The 11080-nt window shown below is 42.8% G+C and overlaps 1 long non-coding RNA gene across 1 annotated transcript in view; it reads right to left on the reverse strand.

The window, feature by feature from the left end:
* LOC123017701 overlaps window positions 1-10602 on the reverse strand; it is an 18583-nt gene extending 7981 nt beyond the window's left edge. The window contains exons 1-2 of the long non-coding RNA XR_006413648.1: window positions 10318-10602; window positions 5002-5156 (exon numbers count right to left, since the gene is read on the reverse strand). This is a non-coding gene — a long non-coding RNA (uncharacterized LOC123017701). The remainder of the gene's footprint in view (window positions 1-5001; window positions 5157-10317) is intronic.
* Window positions 10603-11080: the final 478 nt, after the last annotated feature.

Genomic DNA, 11080 nt, shown 5'->3' on the forward strand with positions numbered 1-11080 from the left:
TGGCTCGAGGTCAGTGACCACCCCATCGTGCTTATCAGGGACGTTAAACATTTTCTTGTATAGTTCCTCTGTGTAATCTTGCCACCTCTTCTTAATCTCTTTTGCCTCTGTTAGGTCCCTGCCATTTTGGTCCTTTATCATGCCCATCTTTGCATGAAACGTTCCCTTCATATCTCCAATTTTCTTGAAGAGATCTCTGGTCCTCCCTAGTCTATTGTTTTCTTCTGTTTTTTTACACTGTTCATTTAAGAAGGCATTCTTATCTCTTCTAGCTATTCTCTGGAATTCTGCATTCAGTTGGGTGTATCTTTCTCCCTTGCCTTTCACTTCCCTTCTTTCCTCAGCTATTTGTAAAGCTTCGTCAGACAGCCATTTTGCTAGCTTGCATTTCTTTTTCTTTGGGATGGTTTTAGTTGCTACCTCTTGTACAATGTTGTGAACCTCCATCCATAGTTCTTCAGGCACTCTGTCTATCAGATCTAATTCCTTAAATCTATTTGTAACCTCTACTGTATATCCATCAGGGATATGATTTAGGTCATACCTGAGTGGCCTAGTGCTTTTTCCTACTTTCTTCAATTTAAGCCTAAATTTTGCAACAAGCCACAGTCAGCTCCTGGTCTAGTTTTTACAGACTGTATAGAGCTTCTCCATCTTTGGCTGCAGAGCACATAGTCAATCTGATTTCTGTGTTGACCATCTGGTGAGGTCCATGTGTAGAGTTGTCTCTTGGGTTGTTGGAAAAGAGTGTTTGCTATGACCATCGTATTCTTTTGACAAAATTCTAGCAGCCTGTGCCCTGCTTCATTTTGTATTCCAAGGTCAAACTTGCCTGTTATTCTGGTTATCTTTTGGCTTCCTACTTTAGTATTCCAATCCCCCATGGTGATAAGGACATCATTTTTTGGTGTTAATTCTAGAAGGTGTTGTAGGCCTTCATGGACCAGTCAGCTTCAGCCTCTTCAGCACCAGTGGTTGGGGCATAGGCTTGGATTACTGTGATGTTGAATGGTTTGCCTTGGGGTCGAACTGAGGTCATTCTGTCGTTTTGGAGATTGTATCCCAATACTGCTTTTCCTACTCTTTTATTGACTATGAGGGCTACTCCATTTCTTCTGAGGGATTCTTGCCCGCAGTAGTATACCTGATGGTCATCTGAATTAAATTCACCCATTCCTGTCCATTTTAGTTCACTGATTCCTAAGATGTCGATGTTCAGTCTCGTCATCTCTTGTTTGACCACATCCAGCTTGCCTTGATTCATGGATCTTACATTCCAGGTTCCTATGGAGTGTAGATCTTTACAGCATCGGACTCTCCTTTCACCACCAGATATATCAGCAACTGAGTGTCCTTTTGGCTTTGACCCAGTCGCTTCTTTCTTTCTGATGCTACTAGTGCCCTCTGCTCTTCCCCAGTAGCAGACTGGACACCTTCCGACCTGAGGGACTCATCTTCTGGCGTCATATCTTTTTGCCTTTTGGTACTGTCCATGGGGTTTTCATGGCAAGGATACTGGAGTGTGTTGCCACCCAATCCTACCATCAGCAGGTAGGACTGGGAAAGTCCACTGCCTGCCTGAAACCCTGGCAAACCCTTCACTGCCAGTCCGTGTCAACAGTACTGGGGTAGATGGACCAGTGGTCTGACTCAGTAGAAGTCATCTTCCTAGGTGCCTAATTTGGATCCTAGTCTTCCAGGCTCATTTCTGCAGGCAAAGACTCTCTTCACTGGGCTATCTTTCAGTTTCAATACCGTGTATGTAAGAAGGAAAGTAATAGAGGTAGGGTTGTCTGAGGGGTGATGCTGTAAACTACATTCAGTTGTATAAAGTGTTGGTCTAACCAAAGTCTTATTCATGTCTACTCTAAGCAGGACTAACACTGGATAAAATGCTTTGCCGCTTACAATAGCCATAAAATTAACTGTAGCAGACAGTGACACTTCTGGAACTGCTGTATATTTTGGTTTAGCCCTGCACCATGATTGTGTGATGTTGTGACTTGACAGCATGAAAAATCGGTTAAATTTCTAAGGCACTGTGTGACACTGCCCATGTGGTAGCAGGACCTGCAGCTAGTACAGCGGGAACCAAGCAGTTCTTGAAACCATTGGGAAAAGGCAGCAATATGCATTTCTGGAGTATGGGAAAGCTCATGAAAAAAAGTTGATCTGACCCTTTCCAGAAACAAATACTGCAATGTTCCTCTAGGAAGCACTACTTTCTGTGGCATTCATGGTGGGTCCCATGTGCACTGGAACTCATTGGGAACAGCCCCTTCATTCAGAGCTCATCTGGACCATAACATTCTGCAGGGGATGTTAAACAAATGACTGTTCTCAGTTTCAGGCCTTCCTTCTCTCCCCCATCCCAGCAATATGAGGATAGCAATGCTGATCTTTTGGTCCTGTCCATGGGGTCTGCAACCCTGACTGCTCTTTAGAAGGCCAGATACTGAAGATGAAACTCAAATACTTTGGCCACCTAATGAGAAGGAAGGACTCCCTGGAGAAGAGCCTGATGCTGGGAACAATAGATGGCAAAAGAAGAAGGGGACGGCAGAGGATGAGGTGGCTAGATGGAGTCACTGAAGCAGTCGGCGTGAGCTTAAGTGGACTCCGGGTGATGGTGGAGGACAGAAAGGCCTGGAGGAATGTTGTCCATGGAGTTGCAATGGATCAGACACAACTTCACAACTAGCAACAACAACAGCAATGCTGGTCTACATTACAAGGATGTTGTAAGGGTTACTTAGATAATGTATATGAAAGCATTTAGACCACTTGGAAATCCTATACAAGTGCCAGTAGGTAATTCTCAATGTTTCTCAGGAAGAGAAATATAAACTTTTAAGAGAAATAAATGTGTGTGCACATGCCCCTGAATCCGAACAGCAGTCAACCATAAATATAGATTCCTTTATGAGTATTCTCCAAAGCAGCTAAACCATTTATGTAAAGCTCTAATTGGCAGGAAATGCATCTTCAAATGGTGCTAAGAGTATTCATTGCCAACAGCAACAGCCCAGGATACCTGGAGTTGTTAAGCAAATTAATGCACTGATAAAATCAGACTTGCTTTTCCTACACTTTCAGATGCAGAGGTGGCTTTTTTCATATTTAAAGGCATCCACTGTAAAGCAAAACCAAAGCCCTGTGAGCAAATAGCCATTCTTCACATACGGCCTACCTGCATTGCCATGAACATACCTTTTTCCCAACTTTAGCTCATATTAGGATTTATACATATTTCCTTGTGTAAATTGTGCCTTACATGACTGCTGTATTGTAAAGATTATCTAGAGAACAATAAACATTTAACCCACTGAAATTTATTTCTGTAGTGGTAAAGCCATAAGTGTAACCAGTATTGTAATAAATAAATATTGATCACCTCACTGAAAGCATCTATGTTACTCCAATGTCTTTGACATGAGCAGGTGAAAGAATGCAGCTTTTGCTGCAATGACAGGCCAGGGTTTCTGTCCAGGGTTCTTTGCCAACTTTACCTGGAGATGTCAGGACTCTGTCTGGGGTGTTTTGTATGAATTCTGCTATGGAACTGCCCTTCCTTAATAAATAAGGAATCACATATGCATCTTTTTAACATATAGATAAGACAAATATGTTCCATACAGAAAACTAATTAGGGATCAATGACTGACAATCTGGGTTTGCCCTCAATGCTTCTGAGCCAAACTCTTTCCACAAAATAGGCTTAAAAAGAAGGAAAGAGCACAAGCAGTGCTTTTATTAGCAACGCATCCCCCAGCTACTGCGCACTTAGAGGATCACCCTGTCAGCTCATAAAATGTAATCAAATTACTTGTAGAAGAAAATAGGGAAGTTCCTGTCAGCCCAGGCATGAAGGGTTTTTCTTTTGTGGTTTTTTTTAGCTGCTTCAGTCTGACAGGAAGATCATATTTGACTCACATATGGTTGTGAGTATTCTTAGCAGGTATCCTTTGGGATGACTCATAGTCTAGAAGACGTGAAGCATTACACGCGGAAGATCTGATTGGAGACGAAGTGGGTGCTGCATTCTGCCTTGATTGACCAAGCCTAACTATGAGATGTAATTTAAAGAGAGTCCTAAAGTCATTTAGTTCCAAGAGGCCTGAGAGAAGCCATTTCAGGATGGCAGCAGGAGTCAGAAAGTGAGTGAACAAGATGTCTGTTTGAGGAGAAGGGAGAATGTGTGGGAGTCCATTCAGTTGACCGAAGACATTAAAAACCAAGGGACTCTTGTCATACTTGAATTTGTCACACTCGAATTTGAAGGGGAAATGAACTGTTTCAAAGGGGTAACAATAATAAGCGTGTGTTTAAAACAAATCATTTTACTGAAACATTTCTTGGTTTTGTTTACAAAAAAGAAATAAAGACACAAGAGAAGGATGTATTTAACAGGGCACTGTGCCCTTCCTGCTTTGATTGTGCCCTGATTGCTCTGCTCCACAAGCAAGACCCACTATTTGTGCAGTGCAGATTTAGTGTTTCTGGGATCAACCAGAACTGGACAGAAATGCTCACTTCTGGAGTGGGATCAGTTAGTGCAATTGCATAAGGGAGCTCCACAAACCTGCCCTGATCCAGAAGCAAAGACCTCCTCCTGCTTCCAGGTAGGAATGGAATGTGGGCCCTCTTGGACACTGCCCAGAAGACAGACGATCATACAGAAAGGGCAGGAGATTCTGCAACCGTAGAGAGAAGATTATGGGGGAACGGAGGGAAGGCATAAGGGGTCTTCTTCCTTCTCTGGTGTGGTCTGACAATGATGTAGTAATACGTAGAAGATGAAAACGGACCGATTGGGCTTTCTGTCTCATTGCTAAATAAGTGTTAGTCTTTGGATTGCTGCTGTGCTGAATATTTATCCGACATATTTCTTGGCCATTCTTATTCAGTTTGATAGAAAAGAGACCACTTTTGAACAGAAATTCAAGTGAGAAAGTAGTTTGCAGATATTCTCATGGGTTTGGTTCAGGGGTTTGTGCGTACCTTACTTATGAAGTGGCTGAGGCATGTGTGTGAGCATCTTTCTTTGCGCAGTCATTTCTAGGGCAGCCCGTAATCTCCTTGACTTCCTGCCCAGGGGAAGACATCATGAGGTTATTCCTCTCATAGAACTTTTCAGATCAGAAGTGCAAGGCAGCCTGGGAGAATAAAATAGCAATGGAGAGATGTGTAGTAAAAAGAAAAATATACACAGAACTGGGGCTAACTCACAGTGATTAAGTAAGATTATAAAAGAGAAAAGAAAGAAATTCCAAATAAATTATAAAAGCCCCTGAGAATTAAGTGGGGAATTTCTTCTGCCCCTTGAGAAATTCAGTGAAATTGTCTCCAATTTCTCTGCCTAAAAATAGGATAGAATATTTTGAAAGGTCTTTTGTGCACCACTGCAATTTCAGTGTGTAGTCTACTTTAGTGGTCTCAAAGGCCCAATGGCAGGCAATAGTATTGCAGATGCATACATTCACAATTTAAATGTGAATCTTTAAGGTACATATCCGTACACATTATAGAGTTAAAGAAGCCATCCCAGTGGTGTTGTGTTTTCTGCCTTATAAAGGCAAAGATGTAAATTTTGAATTGCTAGGAGAGTGGGTCTAACCACTAAGTAATTTTCTTATTTTTTTCACTAAGCTACTGACATTATTGGTTAAAACAATAGTCAGCCTCAGGGGCCAGCTTTCACTTACTTATCTTCCCATAAAAGTACAACTTTGCTCACTCTTTTTTAGAGTCTTCCATTAACCACCTAACTGGTCCAAGATATTCTTTCTCGGCTAATTCTGTTTGAAATGGGCTCCGTATATGCCCTGGAATATAAGAGTCAGCTCAGGTAGGTAACATGTCAGTAGATAAGTTAGACGGGCCTTTGAATTTTATTTGGAATTGTGGGTGTGTATGACCTTATCCCCTGCTCTCCCACCCACCATAGCTTTTTACGTGTGGATATTTGGCTATATCATTTTAAAAGGGAATTCATCCTAAACTTTTCCATGCTGAAAAGTCCTCATAATCAAACTCTTTTTTGAGGATTTTCATAAGGGTTTTGTGTGTGCGTTTGTAGGCTGGTGGGACTTCTCCACACTGGGACCAGTAAATCCAAAACACCATTATTTTTATATTCTCTTTAGGACTGGGTTCAAGGGAAGGTGCTTTGGTGAAGGCCTCAAAAACAACCCACCTAGCTTGACTGGAAGCCTATCATGAAATCTTTTTTTTGGCAGAGGCAGGGAGATCCTTGTAAAGAAAGGATCTACCAGTAGGAAAAGTTATTCCTGCACTCCCAGGGCTCTAAAAAGGGTTCAAAAAATTCCCTTGTGGATTCTGTTAAAGCAGGAGTGGGTTTCAGGAATGTTGCTGCCAGGCACTCCCTGCTGGCTAATGCTGACCTGTCTGATAGCTGTACTTATATAACCAGCTGGGGCTGGGGGACCAGCCAGCAAGCATTTGACCCTATGAGAGGGTCCATTATGGTTTCTGCCACCTTTCGGCAAAAGAGCTTCATCTAGGAACACAAACAGAATACTCCAGCAACAGACTACAACTTCCAACATGTAAGAAAGCAATATATCAGCATCATACTTAAAACAGAAAACCTACCCGAATCAGGGTTTTCTACTGCATGGAGAGCTCCTAAGCATAGAAGAGGGTTCCCACTTAAGAAATTCATTCTGAACCCAGTTCCCACAGGGTAAAAACCCACTGATAATTCAACCTATGGGCTTAGGTTAGCTTAGGGCTTAAACAACCCAGAGTTAACCCAACAGCAGATCATAGTTTAACTCTGGGTTATTCCACTCCCAAGTAGTCTTGAGTGACTGGATTGCATAATCATAGGCTTTCAGCTGACCGTGAAAGCAGCAAGTATGCAGGCGGAAGTGTGCGCATTCCTGCTAGATTTCTGTGATTTGCACATTAATAACCCACAAATTGCAGTTAAGTGGAAAACAGTTTGAGTGCTCAACGACCTTGTTTCTAGTCTCCCCTTGGCCATGAAGCTCACTAGGTGATTTTGGCTTGGCAACTGACTCTTAGCCTAACCTGCCCCACAGTGTTGCTGGGAGGATAAAATGAAGAGGAGGAGGATTATGTATGGTTCCTTGGGAGAAAGGGGAAAGAGTGAGGAATGTAACAAATACAATACATAAACAGATAGGTACAATATTCAGCTGTAAGCATGCCCCCAGTGGTTGAACTTATTGGCCAATGATGTGCCACTGAATTTTAGTTCCAACCAAGGTGGACCAGAATGTATTTTGAATCTATTGGAAGCTTCTCCTTGATGATAAACCTGTACAGAAAAAGTGGTTATGGGAGAATGTTGACCTGTACTTTCGTCACATGGACCCAATTTGTAATGAACAGGGGTGCTTGAAATAGCCTTCTGTTTCACTCCATTTGAAAAACCACAAGGCACTAAAAAAAACTCTCCGAAAGAAAAACATAAACTCTAATCCTTAGTGAACCATAATTTACTTTCCCTGCCAAGTCTCCACCAAGGCACAGACTACAAACTTAGGAATTGACAGATTTATCCTCATAAGTCATTTTTGCTCCATGGCTTAAGAAGAATTAACATTTCATAGCCAATCAAGCAACCTGGAATAATTGTTTCATTTTCAGGGCCCATGTTGATGCTGTTTATCCTACAGCTACACGAGTGTAATAATAGCCCATGAACTCATTTTCACTCCACTAGCTTTTCTTGGCAACAGCATCTGTTGCAAAGGTAATCTTGCGAGCCATAGATACACTCAATTCTGTATGTCTATCAAGTACCTGGATGACTCTATATGACTGTGCTTTTAGAAAGCCAATTGTTTTTGTACTCTCAGTTTTGGGGAAGGGACAAACTGAAATGGGTGAAATAGCATTAAATACCTGTACAATGGGACAAAGAGGTGTGAGTGCTGATATATCTACACATGTCTTTATAATACAAACACACACATACACAAGAGATTGAAAGTTCAGGATGTTAAACTCCTTTCTAAATTCAGTGAATGATAGTATGAAGGCAGGGACACCAGACACACTCGGGTAAAGTCAAGTCCTTTTACAGTGCATTCCTCTGATGGTCTGCTCAGAAATGACCCTCAGGAAAGTATGCGCCACCCAACAGTCTTAGTGCTTTTCTATATGAGAAATTTATCAGGCGGTTGTCATTCCCTACTCATAGTTGTGCATGGGTTCTTTATATGACATTGTGATCCTTCAGTCTCACTTCTGTATCTGACTTTGGCATTTTTAAGAGCAAGAGAAAGACAATATTTAATTGTAAAAAGTGAAAGAAAGCAAAAGTTCCTTTTGTGCATTTGTGCTGTTCTTCCATATGAGATCTCAGTTCCACACCGAATTGAAAGTAGATACGGTGGTATAGCAGCTTCACGTACAGAACCTCTTACGCTCCGCTGCTTTCAGTGGGAAGGCTACGCACGTGCTTATGCTCTAAGTTGAAATCAGTGAGATTTAAACATGCATGCAGACAGCAGAATGCCCCCACAATAAGCGGCATTCAGAAGCCTTTTTGTATGGTAGTTAACAGCAATGTCCCCATTATTTCTTTTATCAGAATTCCATTCATTTTACCCCATTGTTTACATGCCAACTTAAACGCAACTGTTTCCATGAAGGCAAACTTTGTAGTTCCCTTAGTCAGCCTTCCCCAAATTGGTGCCTTGCAGATGTATTGGATGGGATCACAACCCCCATTGTCCAATTTGGGAACGTTGTTATGACACCTGGATTTTTTCCCCATTAGCGCTTGCTGCAACAGCCTCCCACTTTCCCAGCATAATTTAGGGGACGGCCATTTGGATGTTGGTGGTGGAGCAATGTGATTTTCTGCAATAGTGGATTTTAGTAAAAGGCCTTGAGTATAGCACCACGGCTTAGCCTCTTTTCCCCATCTCTAAAATGTGAATAAGAGTGTCCCATCTCGCCTGATTGCAGACCACACACAGTAAAGCTTGCAAAGTGCTTTTCAAATTAAAAAACGGTGTAGCTGCTGAGCTGCAGCTGTTTGGGGGATTATAAATGCTGATGCACAGGGAACTGTGGGACAAGGGTGCAAGAAGAGAAGAACTGCTGTACCGGTTAAGACTATAAGCCAGAAAGACTTTCCCAGTCAACACTAATCTGCAAAACTGCCTTACGATGTTGTTATATGGATCACCGAGACAATGTTGAGGTTTGCTCTGATCACTTAAATACTGCATAGATCCATGTTCTGTCCTCTGAAGCAGTAATGTAAATACCAAGCCAAGCAGGTAGCTTCGATTTCATAGTAAGAAAAAGCCAAATTCTGTGACTTTTATTAAATGTGCAAATGTGTATGATATTTCCTTTGTTTTGCATACATTATTCACTCTTGCTGGCCAAAGGAAGGGGCAAGTGGTTATATGGGATTTTAGCCCTGTCTGTGAATTTACTGAAATGGCACCTAATAAGGCCTTTGGTGCTGGATATTTCATCAACGAGCTTCATGCATATTCAAGCATTTCCACTACGAGGGATAGCAGCTTGAATACTCCCTCTCCCTTTAACATTGAAAACTATGATCCTTAAGAAGCTGCAGGCCATCGCTGGTCCCACATTATATGGCTTTTGAAGATCACTGTGCACAAATCAATTGACCTTTATCCTGTTTCTTCATGTGAACAGGGCTTCTTCTTTGGCAGACACATATGCACAGCCCTGCTCTGGATTCAGCCTGCTATGCTTTATGTTTTCATCTTAAATAGAATATTAAAACCCCCCTGAATATATATTTCTGTTCTGCATTTGTTTACATTTCTAATTTAAGGCAATTTACTAGTCCTGCAGCATTCAGGGACTCCATACTCCCTGGCTCCCTTCCCATGAGTAGAGTTAAACTCCAATGTACGGTTTGGAAAATCCCTCATCCTATAGATAGCAATGAGATTCAGTCTACTAGAGCAGCTTTCTTCAACCTGGCTGCCTCTGCATGTGTCAGGACTACACAAAATGTTCCATTAATTTCAAGATTATAGTTCAGGATTGTGCAGGGTAAGTAGCCTTTCCTTTATTCTGACCTCTCTCCAGCTCTGCTCTTGCTGTGAGAAGCATCCCCTTTGCCTTGGAGTGGCCTCACAACTGGCTCTTCCCACTTCCTTTCCCATGTGCAACATAAAGAGGCAGAGCTGGTGCCCCTGAACACCAGGTAGGAAAGGCACAATTCCCTCCCGATAATCCACAGTCGCTCTGGAGCAGTGTGCTTGCTATCCGCTGGCTGGCTCAGCACTGGCCGGCCCAATCCCACCACCCACCTCTCCCCCTGACCTTTGTCTTCCCATCAGAAGGGCAGGTGGGAGCAGCAGGTGTGTGCTCTGCTCCCAGGTGGCAGAAGGTTTCCGTTGCTGTTTCGGCAGCAGGCAGCTTCGCCCCTCTCAAAAGACAAGCCGTGCGCCCGTGACACCACACAGTTAATTAGCTGGGTAAGCCAGCCTTCCTGCAAGAGAAGATAATTTCATGCCTGAGTGTCATCATCATCTTCATCGGTTATCATTGATAATCATTTTTCTTTCAATGAAACCAGAAACAGATGGGAAGAATCAACTTATACTTCCCAAGAGAGGAGTAGTTGCTGCTGCTGCCGCGTCACCTCCTCCTCCTCCTCCTCCCCCCCCACCCCCGAACTATTTTGCTGCTCTCTGGTTATAATCTAGGAATGCAGTTGCCTTCCGTTCCCTCCCCACCTCATTCCTCTTGGAAGTAAGTGTCAGGGCATGCCATGTCAGCTGCGTCCCAGCAGCGCCTCTTTATTTAGAACGGGTGCATTGTCTTACAGCTTCAGACGCTCTGAACATTTCTGCACATGGCTATAGGGATGGGCAGATACAAGCAAGGCTTCTGGCGAAAGCAGTGTGTCCAGGTGTGAAGGGGCTCCCTGTCTTTTTGAGAGGGATGTGCAAAATGAAGCATCAACAGGTGCACCTTGTTATGCACAGGCTGGAAAAGCTGCACCTGCTGAAACCCCCACTTCCAATTCTTTAGTAAAGGTTCTAGTTCATACTGCTTCTTTTGTCCTGATACACAGGCTTTC

This window comes from Varanus komodoensis, unplaced genomic scaffold (assembly GCF_004798865.1).
Source record: "Varanus komodoensis strain SLA01 unplaced genomic scaffold, ASM479886v1 scaffold10, whole genome shotgun sequence".
In the NCBI taxonomy this organism is placed as follows: Eukaryota; Metazoa; Chordata; class Lepidosauria; order Squamata; family Varanidae; genus Varanus; species Varanus komodoensis.